Source organism: Canis lupus, chromosome 1 (assembly GCF_011100685.1).
Source record: "Canis lupus familiaris isolate Mischka breed German Shepherd chromosome 1, alternate assembly UU_Cfam_GSD_1.0, whole genome shotgun sequence".
In the NCBI taxonomy this organism is placed as follows: domain Eukaryota; kingdom Metazoa; phylum Chordata; class Mammalia; order Carnivora; family Canidae; genus Canis; species Canis lupus.
The window spans coordinates 25630602-25655205 of NC_049222.1; positions in this window are offsets into that span (position 1 = coordinate 25630602).

Consider the following 24604-nt stretch of genomic DNA (forward strand, 5'->3'; position numbering starts at 1 on the left):
GGGGGGGGCGGCGACGCGCAGGAGGCCTGGCCCCGCCCCCTCGGCCCGCCCCTCGGCCCGCCCCTCGGCCCGCGGGGAGGGGGAGGGGGAGGGGGAGGAGGAGGAGGGCCCCACCCGCTCCGCTGCCCGCTCCGCTGCACGCTCGCCCCGTCGGGTTTCCAGCCCGTCCACCTGCGGCTCCGCACTCCGGCCCTGGTCCCCGAGGTCTGGGCTCCGGGGCGGGAGAAGAGTGCGGTGCGGGGTGGATGAGGCCGAAGCCGGGAAGAGGGGGCTGGGGCGGCGGGGAAAGGAGCGAGCGCGCGGGTTCCGGGAGGGCGCGGGCGGGGCGGGGCGGGGCGGGGCGGGGGTAGCGAACCCCTGCCCCGGCCAAAGGAGGAATTGATGGGAGACGGCAAGTGTAGCCAGGCCGAGAGGGGGAGGAGTTGGATGATCCAAAGGGGTAATCCTGGGTTCGGTGGAGGGAAAGTGAGTTAAGTCCCAGCCCGCGCTCCGGTTCAACACCTCCTATACCCCGCAGGGGCCCTTCTGCGCCGTTGCAGCCGGCGACCCTCCCAGCCCGCGGAGGGACTCCGTTCATCTCCCCTGGGACGTTGCTCCCACCCTTTCACCCAGTGGGAGCCCCGCAGCTGGAAGAGCCTGGTTCGTGACGCCAGGAGTCCGCACCCTGGTGCTTGCCGTCCTCCTTAGGTTTGGTTCGGTTTGGTTTTGAGGGGACGAAAAGTACCGCCAAACTACGTTGCCATCGGGGGATAGGTCAGGGGGAAAGCATCATGGGGAAGTTAGATTACAGTCTGAAATCCTCTTTCCCTGCTGTGTCAAGTTCCGACCACAGTCATGGTTAGCAAAAAGCCTTCTAGCAAAAGGTGTTTTTGACTGCACCACTTTTATCTTCAGAACGCAAATTACTCAATGTGGCGACTCTAAATTACTTTCTTTAGTCATGTATTTACATTCTGCCCTATTTCAAAAAAAAAAGTTCTAAGGTGACTTACAAACATACAAACAATACAAAACAGAAAAATAATAGAGGATGTCAGATGAAAAATTAGAGGTAAGAAGAATATGACTAATACGTACTATTTACTCTGGATTTGGAAGCTCCATACAAGGCACCTGTACATCCTGTTCTCTCTTCAAGTCATAGGGTCAGCCTGCTTTTTCTTCCTCCTGTTTTCTCTGTTTCTTTCTCCAGAGCTTTTCCAGAGTTACCAGCCTGCATCAAAACTGTTCTCCCAAGGGTTCGGGCATTTGTCACCATGTCTGGAAGGCAAGCTTCAGGTGGATGGGTTTCCCACAGGAGTTCCAGGAGTGACCTTCTCAGGTCACTGAGAAGAGGAGAGAGGGGATGGAAATCTACAGGTTTAGCCAATGACCACAGGCCAGCATCAGAGAAGAGGGCTATAATGCCTTAAAAGAACTGAGGCAAGAATCTGAACTTTCAGGAGCAATAGAGTGCACTGTACTGACACGCAGAAATGCAAGAGCTGCAACCGTGGAGCTGAGTTTCTACAAGCACCGGGTCTTGGCTGTTGCTGCTGGCTCCAACCATGAGGAGAACAGGAATGTGGAGAGAGGAACAAAATGATGTACATGGAGGCCAAGAGGAATGGGTCTTGGCACCATGTGAGGCATATTCACCACAGTGGGCAGGATTTTAGGGGAGCTCAATTTTTCCAGAGCAGTCAAAGGCAAACTTCCTGCTTTGTGACCCTACTTTTATTCCTAGCAGGGAGGAGTTTGGAACACATAGCTACATCTGCTTCCTGAGGTTGATTCTATGAGTCCTAAATTCACATCTAGAACCTGCCCCTACCTGCCACCTCCCTATTTATTTTTATTTCTATTTTTTTAAGATTTTATTTATTTATTCATGAGACACACAGAGAAGCAGAGACAATAGGCAGAGGGAGAAGCAGGCTCCCCGCAAGGAGCCCAATGCGGGACTGGATCCCAGGACTCCAGGATCACGACCTGAGCCAAAGGCAGACACTCAACCACTGAGCTACCCAGGCGTCCCCCCCACCCCAAACATTTAATGATCTAGCTTCACCTGTCATTCTCACTTCACTCACTCCATGCCCTCTAGACACATGAAAATACCTCTAGAATTTTCAAAAGAGAGCCCTAGCGTTTCACATCATGGTGGCTTTTCAGATTGCTCACTCTGCCACATTTGCCTTTTCTCCCCTCTGTTCTTTGAAGTATTTTCTGATCTTTCTTCGTATACTTCTGCCAGATAATATTGGCCTCTCCATGGTGGTGTTCATGAAATGGGTTCCATCCAGACCTCATGATTGCAGCTCTAACACTTCTGTGTTATGTGTCTGTGGATATGCTCTATTAGCCTCTATAGATGAGGAACCGCTTCTGATTCCTGGCTGTAAATGCATTGCCTAGAGTATGGACTAGCACCAATAAGTGCTTAATAAACATTTATAGAAAAAGTGAATAGATGCCCTTGCAGATCCTCCTAGAAGCATCCTCTTTACGAAGTTGGACAGTGGGGAGAAAGCTTGGTCTCCAGATATGTTGAATGTTCTGCTCTGCATTAGTATTGAAGCAAAATTAGAAAAGAAGACCACACATGGATACACAAAAGAGAAAGTCTTAAATGGCTTTTATTATTTCAGCAAGTAAAATAATTGAATGTGAAGTTACTGTCTTTTGTTTGTAACTGACATAAAAACACCCTGAATGCTCAAGAAATATTAAAAATCATAAAATTGTCTTGAGATGAGGTCAATAAACAGAACATTATTAGCATAATTCATGTGCAAGAGACCACTGTGCTTTGGTCTGAATTACTCCTGTAAATGAACACAAAAGAAAAATTTTATATAAATGTGGTGGATAAGCTGCCTGAGTTCCCTAAATTGACACCAACTGCCTACTCAATTGCACAGAGGATTCACTTTCTAAATTTGGAAATTAATTACTGTATAACTGCTTGTCTTAAATTTGTAAGGAAAGCAAGAAGAAAGCATAAGTCCATTAAAAACTTGGGCCATATATGGCAGAGAGGAGAATGAAATCACCAGTGGTAAGGGGTTTTAATTTTATTATTATTTTTAAATGATTTTATTTATTTATTTATTTATTTATTTATTTATTTATTTATTTATTTGTGAGAGAGAGAGAGAACAAGCAGGGGAGAAGGAGAAGCAAACTCCCTGCCAAAAGGGAATTCGATGCAGGACCGTGGGATCATGACCTGAGCCAAAAGCAGACATTTAGCCACTGAGCCACCCGGGCACCCCTCAATCTCATTACTTTTCAAACTAATGTTTTTGTAAAAATGATAGTTGCTCCTTAAAGGAAAAAAGTCAGGAAATGCAGGGAAGTATTAATAAGAAAGTAAACTAAAAAGATCACCTGAAATTCCACCATCCAAAAATAACCCATGTATGCATTCCGAGAACATCATTCTGGAATTTTGTCCCATTAAAATCTTGGAGGACAGCCTGTTGGACAAGAATTTGCAAAGAAGCAGGTGAATTAATTTTGGAAGACTCCATTTGAAATAAACAAGCGCTAAACATACCAGTTACAATCCCATTTTTTTAAGGTTTCTTCTCACCACATGTATCCAAAAAGCAACAGAACAGACAAAACTAGAGAGTCAGCAAGGTTACTCAAGTAGAGAACATTCAACCAAATTACTCATTCTTAAAATGAATCATTTTCTCACACTTTTCAATCAGGAATTTTCAATGTCATGTTTATTTTGAATCCTCACACATTCTGATACACAGCTTGAGCTCAGCCCATGTGACTACCACATACTGAGCTTCCTCACCTTCCTCCCCTCTGCTGCAAAGTTTATTTATATTTCCACGGTCATCAACTGCAAGGGGGGACAGGAGAAAGGAAAAAGGAAAGCCCAAGAGACACTAACAAACCAATGCAAAGTTGCTTGCCATGAACAGGAATTGTCTGAAATAGGTTGTTTCTTACATAAATATAGAAGGATCATAATTTTCCTATCTACTTGTACCTAAGGTGCAACAATAATACTAAATATTTATAAAGTTCCTGTCTGCTAGGGAGCTCAAAGAAAAATATTTATGTAAGTGATCTCAGTGGTCGTCCGGCATTCAAGTAGGGAAGCTGAAGCATTTTCTCTCTTGTGTGAATAGGTTTAGTTAACAGACTAAAAGTTGGTCACTGGTGCAAGTTCATACTAAGAGTCAGGGGCAGAAAAGCCAAAAATATAACTTTGCTTCCTTCCTTCTTCCTTCCTTCCTCCCTTCCTTTCTTCCTTCTCCCCTTCCTTTTCTTTCTTTCTTCCTTCCTTTTCTTCCTTCCCTCCTTCCTCCTTTCCCTTTCTTCCTTTTCTTTCTTTCTTTCTTTCTTTCTTTCTTTCTTTCTTTCTTTCTTTCTTTCTTTCTTCTTTTCTTTTCTTTTCTTTCTTTCTTTCTTCTTTCTTTCTTCTTCTTTCTTTCTTTTCTTCTTCTTTCTTTCTTTTCCTTCTTTTCTTCTTCTTTCTTCTTTCCTTCTTCTCTTCTTCTTCTTTTCTTCTTCTTCTCTTCTTTCTTCTTTCTTCTTCTTCTTCTTTTCTTTCTTCTTCTTTCTTCTTCTTCTTCTTCTTTTTTCTCTTTTCTTCTTCTTTTCTTCTTCTTCTTTCTTCTTTCCTTCTTTCTTCTTCTTCTTTCTCTTTTATCTTTTCTTTTTTTTCTTCTTTCTTCTTTCTTTCTTTTCTTTCTTTCTTTCTTTCTTTCTTCTTTCTTTTCTTTCTTTCTTCTTTCTTTTTCTCCTTCCTTCCTTCCTTCCTTCCTTCCTTCCTTCCTTCCTTCCTTCCCTCCTCATTTTCTTTTACTTCCATATTTTGCCTTCCTCCTTTAGCCTCTTTAGATCAGGAACCCCTTCTGGTCCCTGGTTGTAAATGCATTGTCTAGACCAGCATGCAGTAGGTGCTTAATAAATATTTGTAGAAATACAAATAGGGAGAGACTCTCAAGCAGACTTCACACCCAAGCAGAGCTGGATGCGGCGTTCCATCTCATGACCCTGATCATGACCTGAGCTGAAATCAAGAGTTGGATACTTAACTGAGCCACCCAGGTGCCCCACTAAAATAATTTAAAGCAATCAGGTCATCATTATGACACTCTCTTCCAGCAGAGCTAATATTTTTCATATAAGCAAGATGCTATGACACATTATTAGCCCAATGATAGACTCTTCATTGTAATAATGGGAGAAAGTAATGGTGAGTGTGGGTGAATGAAAAAGGCGAGGCAATAGTTCATTTACTTTTATTATCAGGAGCCTGAGATGGGCTTAACTGACTTCTTGAGGTTACTTTGCAATGGAGGGCCAAATGGCATTGGAAATCACTCTTAGGCTCCTACATATGAAAATAAAAATAACAGCAAGCAAACCATTTTCTTTGTTGCAAAGCCTACATTTTGGCATTATCTATAAACTATGCTCTGAAATAAAATTGTTTCAACTTTAAAAAGTCTGTGAAAGAAGAAAGTAATAGTCCTTTTTATCACTAATGACCATCTGTTAGCATTTCCCTTTGATGTCTATCAATAATGTGGTAGGGAAGAAGTTGATTTATATTAGATTTGGCTTATATTACTGCAAAGCCATGCTTTGGGTTGTTTGGGTATTGACGAGAGCAATAGGCCCTGGATTATTCTTCGTCAGAATAATCTATAGCTTATTGAAAATAACCATATCCTCACACTTTGGCAAACTGCCCTTCTATGGGGACGCAGCCACATTAGCTGTCAGTGATTGTGGGAGGAGAAATGAGGGGTGATAAAATGTGCTGAGTTAATCCTACGAATGTCAGTTTTGGAAAGAACCTGGTTAGTACTCTCATCCTGCAGCTGGAGAAAGAAGTCCTAGAGAGAAGCGAATTGCTCACAGTTACAATGTTTTTTTGTTTGTTTGTTTGTTTATTTGTTTACGAGATACAAACAGGATGGTTGGGTGCCTGGCATAATTAATAACAGTATCTGGCTCCTTCCACATCCTTCTCTTTACAGTTAATTCTTTTAGATGTCTCATGCTCAACCTTGGTTTGACAAAGTTCTAACCTCTTGTGAACATGTTTGGGGAAAAAATAGAGAGGAAGAAGACAACATGAATGTGGTGCTGGTCTCTCCAAGCCTAGGGGCCCCCAGATATTATCCTCCTGGCTGTGCAGTAGATCTAGCATGTAAGTACTTGTGCTTAGACTGTGTGCTTAGACTTCTATGGCCATCAGTTTAAAGGAAAGCCTGTGTGCTTATATGAAATGAGCAACCAGTATCAATTCCAAACTGAATTCAAAGTTGGCTCCACACGGAGGATGAGATGATTCAGTACCACTTGATTCCAAAATTCTGCATGTGGCTTTGGAAAAATTTAAAGAAATCTGTACTATAATAATAAAAAAAAAGAACAGATATATAAAGATAAAAACATAATTATTTAAAAAGCTCATTGAAGTCATTACGTTCATTACTACGCATAATAAATAATAAAAAGAAGTTTCCTTAAATAAAAAACTGGAGTAATTAGCAATTATTTTTCCATGTGGAAACTGGCAAATGTAAGACATAGGCTGGGATAAGAAGCAAGATGCAGCAGCGGGCCAGGCAGGTAGGAGACCCGGTAGGAAGGTATTGTGGTGCCAGTGTCCCCAGGTGTGGCGGAGCGGACAGGATGCTTCCCAGCCCCTCTAGGCCCACAGCTCTGTCAGAGACAGCGAACAGGCCACAAGAAATAGGCCAACACCATTTGAGAGAGCAATAGGGGCTGAGAAGGAAAATTAAAAAAGGGTAATGGGCCAAAGTGTTGAGAACGGAAGAGGTGGGCAGCGCCAGAGGGCACCTTCAAGAAGACAACTTCTGAGCTGAGACCTGGATGTTGACTGGGATATGCCCAGGAAGATCCACAGGAAAGGTTTCCCAGAAGGAACAGCAGTGCAAAGACCCTGCCTTGAAGGGTGGACTGCAACCAGAGGTTGCCCCACAGGGAAATGGAGTCCAAATTCCAGCCCAGTTCTGTGTGACCCACGGCCCCATGGTCTTCCTACTATATTGCCTCTCGACACAAAACTTCTGGCCCCTGAGATTTTATCTTTTGGATTTAGCGTGAGTCGAGAGCTCTTTGGGGAAGGCTGCTGTGCAGTATTATTCGATAGTGAAAGGCTGGAAAGCACCAAAGCCCAATTGCAGAAGAATAGCTAAGCAAATCATGGCCCACTTCACAAGGAATCTCTTGCAGCAGTTGAAAATGCTAATTATAAAGATGGAAACACAGGGAAATGCCCGTGGTAATACATTAAGTAAGAAAAAGCCCCATGCAAAGTGGTCTATAGGCCATGATTACAATCGTGTCAAAATATGCGTAGGGACTGAGAGAATGTAAAGGTGAATATACTTGTGTGTTTGGTTGGTGGGGTTGTTTTTGTCATGTTCAAAATTGCACTTTGCAGTTGTTAATTTGTTAACCCCCCAAAGCCCAGTTTAGGTTTGCTTGCCTCCATCACCTTTGGTAAGGCATCAACATCTGCTTCATGGAGTTATCCTGAGGATACTATGTTCTAGCTTCTCACAGTGCCCTGTACCTTTTCTTCATGGTGCTTATGGCAGGACAAAGTTAATTGATAGCCCAGTTTGTGCTTTACATGTTCTGCCTCCAACCACCCCACACCCTTTATTTTTTTTTAAGATTTTTATTTATTTATTCATGAGAGATACAAAGAGAGAGAGAAGCAAAGACACAGGCAGAGGGAAAAGCAGGCTCCATGCAGGGAGCCTGATGTGGGCCTCAATCCTGTGACTCCAGGATCACGCCCTGGGCCGAAGGCAGGCACTATACCACTGAGCCACCCAGGGATCCCCACCCCACCCCCTTTAAATGTTGTAATTTCTTTTTACTGAAATTTTAGCCCAGTCCTCAAAGACCAAGAACGAAAAGCTTAAAGTCCATAGCTCTTCCCAGCTTTTTTTTTTTTCCTCTCCTCAGTATTTGAAAAACTAAACTCATTGAAGAGATCATACTGGGGGTGAGGGGCAAAGGAAGAGACTCTATGGATTACTGCTCCTATAACAGCCATATAACAGCAAGGGACTGCGTGCCTGGCCTCCAAGAGCCTACAACCCAAAGGGATTAATAAATATCATTACAGAAATGTAACTAATACAAAATATTTATTATGAACCATATCATTTTCATGGAAAAAATACATATACACATATGTATGTAAAAAAAAGGAAATGTGTTTATTTCCTATGCTGCAAGATTTTATTTCCTCTCACTTATAAATTGAAGCTCTAGTCTTAATCCTTTGGAAATTTCTACATTTAAAGATCCATATTAGAAGTTAAAGAAATTAAAGATGAATTAACTATGAGATTAAAGATTAATTAAGTTAACCTCACATAAATGCAATTTGACCTTCATAAGTCATCTTTTTTCCTCACTTAATTTTTTAAAAAGCTATACATTTTAAACTAAATAATCAGATTGATAGTCACTGCTGTAATTGGCCAGATAATTACTGTCACTTCATTTAGAGCAGGGTTTACCAAAACAGAGTTTGTCAAAACCCCAGGCCATTACAAAGTTAGCCTTAGGAGTAAAACTACCAATAATAATGAGAAATTGGAACATGACCAGAAGGGCAATTTCTAGAAAGCTCTAAACTTGGGGAGAATACCACTGTATTCACAATGCCTTTTTCTCTACTTTTTCTCTTCCCATCATGCTTATGGAAATTATTATTTGGTAAAAACCAATGTCAACAGTGCACTTGAGACACTTAAAGAATAAAGAATAATTATTAAGGGGAGGTTATGGACAGAGCCAGGTGTTGTAACTCTTGGGATACATGATAATATGTTGACCATGATAATGATAATGATCATCACAATGATAATAATACATTTACTGAGGGCTGCAAGTATGTTACATGAATTGTCTCATTTAAAATTCAGAGTAACTGTATGAGGTCAGTAGTGTCTATTTAGAGGAAATTGAGGAAGAAAATTGCTTTTCGATTTATATAAGAGAAAGACAACAAGATCTTCTCTCAATTGTGAAAGGAAGAAATCTCTTATAATAGTATGAAATACTTATTATTACCACAAACTGTTACAGATCCTAGGAAATTTTTTATATCTCTTATCAAACCACTCTATCAGTAGAATTTTTATTGAATCAAAGCAAAATAAACAACAATACCACAGAAAACCAATTTGCTACAGATGTTTGGGGCTTTTCTTGACACAAATCTCTAAAACTTTATGTGGTTACTGAGTTCCCAGAGGAATGGCTATATGCTGACCTTGGTCATATGGCAATGGAACATATGAAAATTTAACGGTGAGGGACATGATGTGAAGAGGTGAGGTAAGTTGGAGTGAAATTGAAGGAAGTGAGTCATGTGTTTATATTTTATTTCTCTGTTCCCCCCCACACACACACTCGTTCACACACACACATACACTTTAAGGTAATTCAATTATTTTTGTTAGGGGGAATGGTAATTATCAATCCATTTTCTCCTTTTTTCAGATGTTAGAAGAAGACAACTAGAGGTCTTAAAAACTCAGGCTTCATGCAAAATAAAATGAGAGTTGATGTCTTATAAAGAACAACTTAGAAAAAAAATAATATAGCTCTCTTTTTCAAGTGTGTAATCAGCACTTAGAATCACAGCAGCAAAAAGTCATGGAGAAAATCGCCCTGATCATATTTTTCTCAAATTGTAGGTTTATTTTGTGACTCCCAGTGACATTAGAGAGTGAAGGCATTTAGATAATTCTGACCGTAACTAAAAGCCTTAACCAGTTAATGGGTATGAAATATTTTGAAAATTTGTCTTAAAAACAAACCTGACAAGGTTTTATTATTGCTACTTATATTGCAAGTCTGTAAAGTCAGAAAAAAAAATCCAAGGGAGTCAAAAAGCATCATGATTTGGGATACAGACCAGAGAAACCAAAATATTATCTCTGTATCTCTAATACTGCTGAAAAGCTTTTTTACCTATCATAACCAATGTTTTGATTTGAAAATATTTCCAAAATATCTATCCTTGAAGGTAGGTTTATCCATGTAAAAATATGTAAGACGTGTAAGTCTTCCAGGAAAGGGAATTGAGCTGACCTATGGGATCACTTTGACCTGCCTCCACAAAGAGGAAGCCACATGATCGGCCACAACAGACCCTCCCTATCTCCACTCTTCCTCCTTTAAAAGTGATGCTTTAATTTGGTCTTGTAGAAGTTCCTGGATCAATTCATTTCCTAAGGAAATAATAAGTAATACCACGTAAAGAACATTAATTTTAATTCTCTAATTCACTGTGAACCAAAGCAAATACCATATCATAAAAAGCACATTATTTAAGAGTCAAGTTAAGCAAACTGATACATCCTATGACAGTAATTTCTTAAGGCACATTTATTGTCAATTCTGAATTACCTAATGAAGCAAATGCCCCCTTTAATATGAAGAAATTACCCGAAAGGTGTTTGTCTAAGGTGGTATGAATTCTATATGTTTTTTTGGTGACCAAGAGGGGGAAAGAGAAAACTAGAAAAAGCAGCAGGTTGAATCCCACTGAATGAGTCAGGAGAGGGAGAAATAAGGGACAGGGTGACAGAGGAGTACAAGTCCTGTCAACGTCAGTCACATGGCCTTAGCCGGCATTGTGTCCATCTCCCTTGATAGCCCATTTCAAGGTAACTCCCATCAGTTATGGCCATTGCGGTGATTTGGCTGGTTTGTGATCTTTCACAATAGAAATAGCTCTCTTTCTAAACCCAGAGAGTAGATGCTTGTGATGTTCTAACAGAAAGCCAAAACATAATTAGATTTTCCAAGACAGCTCTGCCTAGCTAACTATGATATTGATGGGGGGTGTAGTGTGGTAATAAGTTGGTGCAAAGGGAAGATAGCAGGAGTAGAGCTTATCTAAAGGAAAGTTAAAGATTAAAATAAAATTTGAAAGTATATGTTAGATCTGAGATCAGACTTATGAGCAGTCTTTGATGTAGTTTGTTTAGTAGGATGGGCTCCATGTATAGGACAAGTCTTGGTGGGTGGGGGAGGGGAGCACCAGATGTTTACAATCAGAAAGTTAAGGAAAAAAAGTGATTTTTATAGAAAAAGCAGTTTAAAAGATAAGAAATACAACTCAAATTGATAGAAAAAAATGGTCACAGTATACATTCTATAATGAAGGAGTTAGTTTATTCAGCTTTTGGTAAGTAGCTACCAGGATTTAGAAACTTTTGTATTTTTATCAATGTTTAAAAATTATTAGATGAGCCAATTTTTGTGAGAACTTCTAAATAAGCAAACAGAAAGAAAACCCATGTGTACTGCTGAAGCCAAGCCTCAGAAACCATCAAAGCCCCAAAAAAGAATACTTCCTTAACTCATTGGGATTAATCCCTTGAAACGTTTTTTTGTTTGAAATGTATGAGTTTTTTTAATAATAAATTTATTTTTTATTGGTGTTCAATTTGCCAACATACAGAATAACACCCAGTGCTCATCCCGTCAAGTGCCCACCTCAGTGCCCGTCACCCATTCACCCCCACCCCCCTGCCCTCCTCCCCTTCCACCACCCCTAGTTCATTTCCCAGAGTTAGGAGTCTTCATGTTCTGTCTCCCTTTCTGATATTTCCTACCCATTTCTTCTCCCTTCCCTTCTATTCCCTTTCACTATTATTTATATTCCCCAGATGAATGAGACCATATAATGTTTGTCCTTCTCCGATTGACTTACTTCACTCAGCATAATACCCTCCAGTTCCACCCACGTTGAAGCAAATGGTGGGTATTTGTCATATCTAATGGCTGAGTAATATTCCATTGTATACACAGACCACGTCTTCTTTATCCATTCATCTTTCGATGGACGCCGAGGCTCCTTCCACAGTTTGGCTATAAATATATGAGTTTTAATTTAGATTGCATCCCAGGCTGTCACTTGGTTTATTTATTTACAAATAAATAAACTTTTGAGAACCCGTGTGCCTGTAAGTATAGACACTGGCATACCTCACTGAACAAAACTGATTTAAAAAAAATCTGTCCCCTCATGGAGCTTGTATTCTAGTGATTTAAGTAACTCAGGAAGCATGAGAAGATGAATCAAATTCCAGATAGATGTCCAGAAGATGTCAATTCCTGACATGTTTTTTACCCCTTTTGAAGTGAATATGGAACACATTTTTCCTAATATAAAATCATTTTTGAAATACTATCACTTTCTTATTGTGAGCTCTATGAAAAGAAAGAACAAATTAAGGGCCTCCTTTTTCCTAAATAAATAAAGTGTTGAAATGTTTTGCTCCATGTGGTAAGAATTATCGGAACATGGAGACTATAACTAAAACAAAGGAAAAATTGGGGGAAGAGTATTTATATAAGACAGAACTGCATCAAGATACTATTAGTGGAGCCAAGACACAAAGTTTAAATCATCATAAAGAAATAATGCATCTAAGCTCTAAAGAAACAAATGGAGATGTGCCGTTCTGAGCAAGACTAGCATAAAATTTTCACAAAGGTTTGAAATGCTAATGCATTTTGTTATGTGATATCCCAAAGCATAGCTGTCTAAAGTATCAAATAAACTTATTAGGAAGTAAATTCACTCAACCAAATGGATGTTTGGGTACGACATTTTGAATTATTAGCTTTGTTACCTAAATATTGTCATCTCTTCCTGTCTTCTATTTACTCAAATTGCTTCACATACAATTATTCTTTGGGTCCCTGGGTTCCAGCCTCACTTTTGTAGTCTGATTTCTTCTGCATCCAGACTTCAACCTCCAGACCCCATGCCTCTGGCACACATACACACACACAGTTAGAATGCATCTCTAACTTCATAATGCATTTCATAACCACAAGTTTAAGAATACGTATGTGTTATGGGATGGATAGCTCCCTGTGCCTAAAAAACACACCCGTACATACAGCATCTTTCTAATATCTATTTCACACATTTTTGCAAAAATTAAAACTCAGTTATCCAGTCTACACTTGAAAACAGATTACAGTTTTAGGAACACAGTAGAAACTGAATCCTTTCTTCTGATACACATGCAGCCAGTTGTTGAGAAACTTCTGCATATCCTGGAAAATCCCCCCCCCCCCCCACACACACACAATTTTAGACTACTCAGCAAATGAAAACATTTGATTTAAAGCAGATTCAGATGCTAAAGCATTATTTCACTGCTTTCACTCCATTATTTCACTCCAAGTACAGGTACAGTTTGCTTTCCAGCATAAATAGGATTATATTGGACACATCTTCAGATGGTACATTCTCTAAATGTATGATATCAAATTAAATAAACCCAGCTGTGATGACAGTGATAGCAGTGACTAATCATTGTCATTTATGATTCTTTTTCTCACTCAGTTCACCTCTTCCTCCCCCTTCCCTCCTTCCATGTGTTTTTTTCTCTGTCTTTCCCTGTCTTTCTTCCTTCTCTTTCTATTAGCGATATACCTATAGGTAATAAGCTATGGGTTCAATTTTTTAGAAAATGAAGAGCGTGGACTTTGGAGTAGGAGACCACCTGGAATTGAATCCCAGCCCTGCCACTTACCAGCTGTGCAACCTTAGGGAAGTTAGTTAACTTCTCTGTGATTCATTTTTTTATCACGTATAAAATGTGGGTACAATCACTAGCTATTTCGTAGGTTGAGTTTGTACTTAGAAAATCCTTAAAGACTGACACTAGGACGTACTATATAAGTACACGCTAAATAAAATAAATAAATAGGCCTAAAGACAAAACTGTTCTTTGCTCCTAGAAATACTTACTCTAGAACAAAACCACAGAATGTTAGTCAAGCTACTCAGGTTTTTTCGTTTGCACCCATCCACTGCACCTGTTCTCACAGGGCAAATATATTCTATTTCAAGAAATCGAAATAGATTCCATTTGTCCAGTTAATTCACACGTGTAAATAAGACTTCCAGAGGTTATCCATTGTTTCCATTCCATTAGTCATAAATGAAAGGGAGGATTTCTTCGGAATTAGTTGTCAGTGAAGAAGTAGTGTGGAGAGGGAGAAAAGGACAGCAGAAGTGACTGAAAATAAAATCCAGGAAAGCTGACAAAAACATTTACAAACCCTGTGATTAAAAGCACACAGAGTACCATTGACCTCGGCTGACTCCAATAACACAGTTAGAAGAGAAGTGGTCTACTCCAGCATGTTCTTAACCGTGAATACAGAGGTGAAGACTTTCAGAAAAAAAGGACATCAAAGGGAAAGAATGAAAAGGCAAGGGGTCCCACCCAACCTCACTGGATGAGCTGGGCTTAACATCTTTTTCCCACAGACTGACCAGACCAGCCACTTTGACCCGGAGTGTGAATTTTCCCCAAGGCTGGCAGAGAAGCCTGTGAGAGGAGTTAGGGTGGTATCTGGGATCCAGGTGCATGTTGAAATTAGAGATGGACCTTTCATTCCCTTGTCTCTTGAGTGGTGCCTGCCTGAGATCCTTGAGTTGGACTTGTATGAATAAAGCCCCTCTCAGACTTGCAAACTCCCCTGGAGGCTTTTGACATCACTTGCAAAATACTCACTTTCCTATGAGCTGCCTCCTGTTGCCCTCTGACCTAATGGAAAGATCTAGTTCCTGAGAGAGTTCTGAAATAGCCATTCATTTACAAGAAAGTTAAAACACACATCTGTGGACCTAGGAAATCATTTTGAAGTAATCATTAATTCTGGAAATTTATTTTTTTAAGGTTTTATTTATTTATTCATGAGACACACAGAGAGAGGAAGAGACACAGGCAGAGGGAGAAGCAGGTTCCCCACAGGGAGCCTGATGTGGGACTCAATCCGAGGACTCCAGGATCACGCCCTGAGCCAAAGGCAGGCGCTCAACCACTAAACCATCAAGGCGCACCTAATTCTGGAAATTTAAAATGTGAATGGGTAATTTTTTAATGCTTCTTGATTTCTAATTTACTAAATGGCTATTTAATATCAACTCTCAAAAGAAATGGAGTAAAGTGTATATAGCAAGAAAAAAGGGCCCTAAATATTTTAATTTATTATCTATACATTCATCAAGAAAAGGATAGGGAAGGACGCCTGGGTGGCTCAGCAGCTGAGCATCTGCCTTCGGCTCAGAGCATGATCCCCAGGTCCAGGGATTGAGTCCCACATCGGGCTCCCTGCATGGAGCCTGCTTCTCCCTCTGCTTGTGTCTCTGCCTCTCTGTGTGTGTGTCTCTCATGAATAAATAAATAAATCTTTTTTAAAAGAGAAAGAAAGAAAACGATAGGGATTTTCTTTGAGATCAGAAGAAATGTAATTTCTGTGTGGCAGAGAATGGTGGCTCTGACAATACTGTGTCGCTCTTGAGATACATCAATCCTCTTACCTATGACCCACCACCAGTCTTGCCCTAAATGTCCCTATTTCTGAGCATGAAATCTTTCCAATTATTTTTTTAAGATTTTATTTATTTATTCATGAGAGACACACAGAGAGAGGCAGAGACACAGGCAGAGGGAGAAGCAGGTTCCATGCAGGGAGCCCATTGTGGGACTCGATCCCAGGACCCCAGGATAATGATCTGAGGCAAAGGCAGATGCTCAAAAATTTAGTCACCTAGGTGTCCCATTCAATTAATTAATTTAAATTATGGAAACTTTCTGGTATACAAAATGACATAAAGAATAATAGAGCACATTTCCAAATAAAGATGATCAACTGAACACTTGATTTACCTGGACTCCTTCCTTCCTGAAACCCAATAACACAATTTTTCAAAGCCCTAAATCCACAAAGAAAAAGAGAATGTAAAGGGAGAAAAGAGCAGCAAAATTTGAAAGCCATAAAACACCTAGATCAATGGTAAATGACTTAGCAAACCTGAGAAAACTAAAGCCTAACCTGGCAATAGAGAAAGTCCAGGAAAAAAAGTTACTCTTAAATCCTAGAATCTCCAGATGACCCAGCCCTGAGGACTCCAGATACCCCTGCAAGTGGAGCTGATGGATGGGGAAGACAGAAAAAATATGAAGGATGTTTGGAAATGTAGGAAGCTGGAAGCAACCATATCCTCTCTCTTCCACTCAGCTATGCCTCATGACCCCTCTTCTGCTCCAGCCCCACAATGAAGGTTTACTCTCCAGAAAGTGTAACAGAGCAACTCTAAATGGGGCAGAGGGTGAGGGGATTAGGCAGTGCTGAGGGAAGGAGTTCTGGAAGGAAAGAAGGAGAATAAGTGAAGTATGGAGTGTCAAATTATAGTCCTTCTTTCTCTGCTAGCTTCTAGAACCCTGAGAGAGGATTTAATCCCTCTAGACAGAAGGTTCACTGCCTAATAAAACTGTCCAGTCAGCTCACCCCACCATGAAGACCATGGTATACAAGTCCTGCTAGATTCTAGAACTTTTCCTTGAACTCCCCAGCTTTCAGTGTGAATGAGCTACAAAGGATCACAGAGTATTTGAGAAAATTCTCTACTATTCTAAAATGAAAGAGAGAGACTAAGGGAAGAAAAACAAAGACCCAAATCATCAAAACAATGCAACTTGAGGAATTTGAAACTATTCCAAAGAAAACAAAATACAACAAAAATCTATCATTAATATTCTCAGAGAGCTAAGAAATAATATAGCATCTATGAAATAATAGTAGGATGCCATTAAGAAGAAACAATCAGATACAAAAGGGAGTCTGGAAGATTCAAAATAAAATACCACAAAATAAAATCTCAAAAAAAGACTTGAAAGATAATCTTGAAAATAAAAACCTAGAAAAAAATTTTAAAAGAGAGAGAGGGAAACAGAAATGAAAATAAGATGCTAAATAACAATTTTTAATAACACTAAATCAGCAAAGAAGTTCTCATCCAAAGAATAGAAGTTCCAGATTTAGAAAGCAATTTGGAGAGCAGAGGAGTTGTCAAGTCAGTCAAGAAAATCTCCTAGGGGCACTGGGCTGCCTCAGTCAGTGTAATATAGGACTTTTTATCTCAGGGTTGTGAGTTCAGCCTCACATTGGGTGTAGAGATAACTTAAAAATAAAATTTAAAAGAAAGAAAGAAAGAAAGAAAGAAAGAAAGAAAGAAAGAAAGAAAGAAAGAAAGAGAGAGAGAAAGAAAGAGAGAAAGAAAGAAAAAAGGAAAGGAAAGGAAAAGAAGAAAAGAAAAGAAGAAAGGAAAAGAAAAGAAAAAAAGAAAGGAAAAGAAAAGAAAAGAAAAGAAAAAAGAAAAAAGAAAAGAAAAGAAAAGAAGAAAGGAAAAGAAAGAAGAAAAAAAAAACCTCAAGCAAACCAAAAAGAAAACACAAAAGAAAGAAAAGAAATCCCTTAAGAAAGAAAGAAGCCACGAAAAAGTCCGAAGCAAACCAATAAACAAAGCCTCAAATAAAAGAAATCCCTCCAATCCTCCCCCCCACAACCCCTAAAATCCCACACCTCCCCTCACCCCTCCCCTCCTCACTTCCCACTCCCTCCACGAACTCACCTCCTCCCCCATCCCCTCCCTCACCTCCATCCCCCCCCCCCCTCCTCCCCCTCCTCCCCCCCCCTCCTCTCCCCTCCCCCCCTTCCCTTCCTTCCCTTCCCTCCACTCTCCTTCCCCTACCTCCCTAAATCCTCAATAATTCCCCTAAAATAAAAAACATAAAAAACCAACCAAAAATCACTAAAAAAAATTTCCCCCATTCTATAGACATGGATCCACTGGACTAAGGATGAAAATAAAACTACAGCAAAGAACATCATCATGAAACCACTAAACATGGGGTGAAAACAATATGAAGATTGCCAGAGAAAGGGAATCAGATTAGCTTAAACTTCCCACTAGCTGACTGGAAGCCTGATGTCATTAGAGCTCTAATGCAAAGCCATCAAATTTCTTACAGAAGATTATTTCCCACCTAAACATTGAGACCCAGCAAATGAATAGTCAAGGACAAGGGTACCAATAAAGAATCTCCAGACTTGCAAAATCTCAGAAATTTGTCTCCTTTATATCCTTTCACAGAAATATTTTTTATGGATGAAAGCAAGAGATGGGATGGTTATGGAGCCATGAATCAGAGGGAGAGCCCCCCCAAGAATCTGATGGAGAGAGATCCAGAGATGACAACTCTGTCATAGAAAGAAATCAAGCCTCATTGGCACAGAATAGAAGGTTCCTGAATAACTTCCAAAACTCCATAATTGACAGAGTATCTGATGTGTTCGAGGTATTGAGGGAATTTATACTTCTGGGAGAATATAATGGTAGATATATGCCAAACAGAGAGGGCTACCCCACGACTCAGCAATTGCACCACTAGGTATTTACCCCAAAGATACAGATGCAATGAAACCCCGGACACCTGCACCCGCAATGTTCACAGCAGCAATGTCAACGATAACCAAGCTGTGGAAGGAGCCTCTCAATGTCCCTCGACAGAGGAATGGATAAAGAAGATGTGGTCTATATAGACAATGGAATATGACTTAGCCATCAGATATGACGAATACCCACCATCTGCTTTGACATGGAGGGAACTGTAGGGTATTATGCTGAGTGAAGTAAGTCAGTCAGAGAAGAACAAATCATCAGATGGTTTCCCTCATATGGGGAATGTAAGAAATAGTGAAAGAGATCATAGGGGAAGGAGGGAAAACTGAAAGGGGAAGAAATCAAAGAGAAAGACAAACCATGAGAGACTCTTCAATCTGGGAAACAAACTGAGGGTCGCTGAAGGTGAAGTGGGTGGGGGGAATGGAGTAACTGGGTGATGGGTGTTAAGGAGGGCACATGGTATGATGAGCATTGGGAGTTTTACTATATGTAGGGAAATTGAATTTAAATTTAAAAATATAAAAACCCTAAGCAAACAACATCCATAAGTCAAAAATTAAAAATTTTGGCTTTTACACTTAGGTCTGTGATCTATTTTTTTATTGAAGTTCGATTATTCAAATTATAGTATAACACCCACTGCTCATCCCATCAAGTGTCCTCCTCAGTGCCTATCACCCAGTTACCCCAACCCTGTGCCACCTCCCCTTCCTCAACCCTTTGTTTGTTTCCCAGAGTCAGGAGTCTCTTATGGTGTGTCTCCCTCTATAAATTTTGCCATTCATTTCCCCTCCTTTCCCCTATAATCCCTTTCACTATTTCTAATATTCCCTTATGAGTGAAACATAATAATTGTCCTTCTCCGATTAACTTACTTCACTCAGCATAATACCCTCCAGTTCCATCCACGTTGAAGCAAATGGTGGGTATTTGTCATTTCTAATAGCTGAGTAATATTCCATTGTATACATAGACCACATCTTCTTTATCCATTCATCTTTTGATGGACACCAAGGCTCCTTCCACAGTTTGGCTATTGTGGACATTGCTGCTATGAATATCGGGGTGCAGGTGTCCGGCATTTCACTGTATCTGTATCTTTGGGGTAATCCCCAGCAGCGCAATTGCTGGGTCATAGGGTAGCTGTATTTTATAACTCTTTGAGGAACCTCCACACAGATTTTCAGAGTAGCTGCACCAGTTCGCATTCCCACCAACAATGCAAGATGGTTCTCCTTTCTCCACATCATTTCCAACAATTGTTATTTCCCGTCTTGTTAATTTTCACCATTTCCACTGGTGTGAGGTGGTATCTCATTGTGGTTTTGATTTGTATTTCCCTGGTAGCCAGTGATGCGGAGCATTTTTCATGCGCTTGTTGGCCATGTGTATGTCTTCTTTGGTGAAATTTCTGTTCATGTCTTCTGACCATTCCAAGATTGGATTGTTTATTACTTTGCTGTTGAGTCTGATAAACTCTTTATAGATCTTGGATACTAGCCCTTTATCTGATATGTCATTTTTAAATATCTTCTCCCATTCTGTAGGTTATCTTTTAGTTTTGTTGACTATTTCTTTTGCTGTGCAGAAGATTTGATCTTGATGAAGTCCCAATAGTTCATTTTTGCTTTTGTTTCCCTTGCCTTCATAGAGGTATCTTGTAAGAAGTTGCTGTGGCCAAGTTGAAAAAGGTTGTTGCCTGTATTCTCCTCTAGGATTTTGATGGATTCTCACATTTAGATCTTCATCTACTCTGAGTTCATCTTTGTGTCTGGTGTAAGAGAATACTCTAGTTTCATTCTTCTGCATGTGGCTGGCCAATATTCCCAGCACCATTTATTGAAGAGACTGTCCTTATTCCAGTGGACAGTCTTTCCTGCTTTGTTGAATATTAGTTGACCATAGAGTTGAGGGCCCATTTCTGGGTTCTCTCTTCTGTTCCATTGATCTATGGGTCTGTTCTTGTGCCAGTACCACACTGTCTTGATGATCACAGCTCTGTAGTACAAGTTGAAATCCAGCATTGTGATGCCCCCAGCTCTGGTTTTCGTTTTCAATATTCCCCTGGCTATTTGGGGTCTTTTCTGATTCCACACAAATCTTAAGATTATTGTTCCAACTCTCTGAAGAAAGTCCATGGTATTTTAATAGGGATTGCATTGAACGTGTACATTGTCCTGGGTAGCATTGACATTTCACAGTATTGACTCCTTCAATCCATGAGCATGGAATATTTTTCCATCTTTTTGTGTCTTCCTCAATTTCTTTCAGAAGCATTCTGTAGTTTTTAGGGTACAGATCCTTTGCCTCTTTGGTTAGGTGTATTCCTAGGTATCTTATGCTTTTGGGTGCAATTGTAAACAGGACTGATTCTTAATTTCTCTTTCTTCAGTCTCATTGTCAGTGTATAGAAATGCCACTGATTTCTGGGCACTGATCCTGCCCACTGTCGAATTACTGTATGAGTTCTAGCAATCTTGGGGTGGAGTCTTTTGGGTTTTTTACCACGTCATCTGTGAAGAGGCAGAGTTTGACTTCTTCTTTGACAATTTGAAAGCCTTTTATTTCTTTTTGTCATCTGATTGCTGAGGCTAGGACTTCTAGTACTATGTTGAATAGCAGTGGTGAGAGCGGACATCCCTGTCATGTTCCTGATCTTAGGGGAAAGGCTCCCAGTGTTTCCCCATTGAGAATGATATTTGCTATGGGCTTTTCATAGATGGTTTTTAAGATGCTGAAGAATGTTTCCTCTATCCCTACACTCTGAAGAGTTTTGATCAGGAATGGATGCTGTATTTTGTCAAATGCTTTCTCTCCATCTATTGAGAGGATCATATGGTTCTTATTTTTTCTCTTGTTGATGTGATCTATCACACTGATTGTTTTATGAGTGTTGAACCAACCTTGCATCCTGGGGATAAATCTTACCTGGACAAGGTGAATAATCTTCTTAATGTACTGTTGTATCCTATTGGCTAGTACTTGGTGAGAAGTTTTTCATCTGTGTTTATCAGGGATATTGGTTTATAATCCTCCTTTTTGGTGGGGTCTTTGTCTGGTTTTGGGATCAAGGTGACGTTGACTTCATAAACCGAGTTTGGAAGTATTCCATCCCTTTCTATCCTTTGGAACAGCTTTAGTAGAATAGATATTATTTCTTCTTTAAACGTTTGATAGAATTCCCCTGGGAAGCCATCTGGCCCTGGACTTTTGTGTCTTGGGAGGTATTTGATGACTGCTTCAATTTCCTCACTGGTTATTGGCTTGTTCAGATTTTCTATTTCTTTCTGCTCCAGTTTTGGTATTTGTGGGTTTCCAGAAATGCATCCATTTCTACTAGATTGCCTAGTTTGTTGGCAATATAGCTGCTCATAATACGTTTTTAAAGTTGTTTGTATTTCCTGGTTATTGGCTGTGACCTCTCCTCTTTCATTTGTGATTTTATTAATTTGAGACTTTTTTCTTTTTAATATGGTTGACTAAGGGTTTATCTATCTTATTAATTCTTTCAAAGAAACAACTCCTGGTTTTATTTATCTGTTCTACAGTTCTTGTGGTCTCTATTTCATTGTATTCTACTTGAATCTTTATTATATATCTTCTTCTGTTTGGTGTAGGCTTTACTTGTTCTTTCTCCAATTCCTTTAGGTGAATGGTAAGCTTGTGTGTTTAAGTTTTTTCCTTTTTTTTTTTTGAGGGAGGCTTGTATTGTGATGTATTTCCCTCTTAGGACCACTTTTTGCTCTATCCCAAATATTTTGAATGGTTGTGTCTTCATTTTCATTAGTTTCCATGAATCTTTTTAAATCCTCTCTAATTTCCTGGTTGACCCATTCATCTTTTAGCAGGATGCTCTTTAACCTCCACGTGTTTGAGTTCCTTCCAATTTCTTCCTGTCCTTGAGTTCTAGTTTCAAAGCATTGTGGTCTGAAAATATGCAGGGGACAATTCCAGTCTTTTGGTAGTTATTGAGACCTGATTTGTGACCCAGTACGTGGTCTATTCTGGAGAAAGTTCTATGTGCACCTCAGAAGAATGTGTATTCAGTTGTGTTCAGATGGAAAGTTCTGTATATACCTGTGAAATCCATCTGGTCCAGTGTATCATTTAAGGCTCTTGTTTCTTTGGTGATGTTGTGCTTAGATGAGCTGTCATTTGCAAAAAGTGTCGTATTGAAGTCTCCTACTATTACTGTATTATTATCTAAGTATATCTTTACTTTGGTTATTAATTGATTGATATACTTAGCAGCTCCCACATTAGGGACATAAATATTCATGATTGTTAGGTCTTCTTGTTGGATAAACCCTTTAAGTATGATATAGTATCCTACTTCATCTCTTACTACAGTCTTTGGGATAAACTTTAATATGAGGATTGCTACCCCAGCTTTCTTTTGAGGACCATTTGAATGGTAAATGGTTCTCCACCCCATCATTTTCAGGCTAGAGGTGTAATTAGGTCTCAAATGAGTCTCTTGTAGGCAGCAAATAGATGGGTCTTGCTTTTTATCCAGTCGGGTACCCTGTCTTTTGAAGGGATCCTTTAGCCCATTCATGTTCAGAGTAACTATTGAAAGATATGAATTTAGTGTCATTGTATTACCTATACAGTACCTGTTTTTGTGAATTGTTTCTCTGTGCTCCTTCTTTTACAGGGTCCCCTTAATATTTCTTGCAGAGCAGGTTTGGTGGTCACATATTCTTTCAGTTTCTGTCTATCTTGGAATCTCTTTATCTCTCCTTCTATTCTGAATGAGAGCCTTGCTGTATAAAGTATTCTTGGCTGCATGTTCTTCTCATTTAGTGCCATGGATATATCCTGCCAGCTCTTTCTGGCCTGCCAGGTCTCTGTAGAGAGGTCTACTGTTAATCTGATATTTCTCCCCATATAAGTTAAGAATATCTTGTCTCGAGTTACTTTAAGGATTTTCTCTTTATCTTTGGAATTCGCAAGTTTCACTATTAAATGTCGAGGTGTTGGACAGTTTTTATTGATTTTAGGGGGGCATCCTGTCTATCTCTTGGATCTGAATGCCTGTTTCCCTCCCCAAATTAGGGAAGTTCTCAGCTATGATCTGTTCAAATACACTTTCCTATTCTGGAAACCCAATTATATGTTAATTCTTCCTTCTCAGGCAATCATTTATTTCCCTAAGCCTTTCCTCATAGGGTCTTACTTGTTTTTCACTTTTTTCCTCAGCTTCTTTCTTTACCATCAACTTGTCTTCTACGTCACTCACTCTCTCTTCCACCTCAAGCAGTTTGGACATCCAGTTTGGATTTCATCTCAGTTCATCTATTTTTAATTTCAACTGATTAGATCTCAATTCTGCAGTAACAAAGTCCTTTATGCTTTTTTTTTCCCAGAGCCACTAGTAGCTTTATAATTGTACTTCTGATTTGACTTTCTGACATCGAATTGTAATCCATATTCTGTAACTCTGTGGCAGATAGTACTGTTTCCAGTTTTTTCTTTTGTGGTGAATTCTTCCTTCTAGTCATTTTGTCTAGTGCAGAGAGTGGCTGCATAAGTGTGCTGAGTCAAAAATATCATGCACAACCTAAGTAAAATACACCCTAGATGATTCCAAAGAGGTCAGAGACCAGAAAATGAAAAAGTTCAGAACAAAATAAAAGAACCACTAAAGTGAAAAACAAATTTTAAATCAAAGTAGTAAAAATAAAAGGCCAAAAACCACAAAGAAGAAAAAAAAATTAAAAGGAAAAAGAAAAAAAAAGTAAAGAAAAGAGGAAAAAGAGGGGGAAAAGGGGTGGCTGGGGGATGGTGGTGTTGATGAAATTTTAGTGAAAGGAGAATGTATTCTACCTGAGGGGTCCTAGAGGGTGATCCTCCTGGTCCTGAGTGTATTATGCTCTGTATGTTAGAAGATGCTCAATCCCAAATTTATATAAATCAGCAATACTTGTAGAGAGCCCCACCATTGACCACCAACACATAAACAAGATAAAAAAAAAAAAGGGGGCAGAATGGGAAGGAAGAGAGAATATAATCTCACAGAATGAACCAGTACTGTGTTCCACTTGGTTCTGGGTGCATGCTGGTCATGATTTAGAAGGTATTAACTTTTTTTTTTTTTTTTTTTTATGATAGTTACAGAGAGAGAGAGAGAGGGAGGCAGAGACACAGGCAGAGGGAGAAGCAGGCTCCATGCACCGGGAGCCCGATGTGGGACTCGATCCTGGGTCTCCAGGATCACGCCCTGGGCCAAAGGCAGGCGCCAAACCGCTGCGCCACCCAGGGATCCCAGAAGATATTAACTCAAAAAAAAAA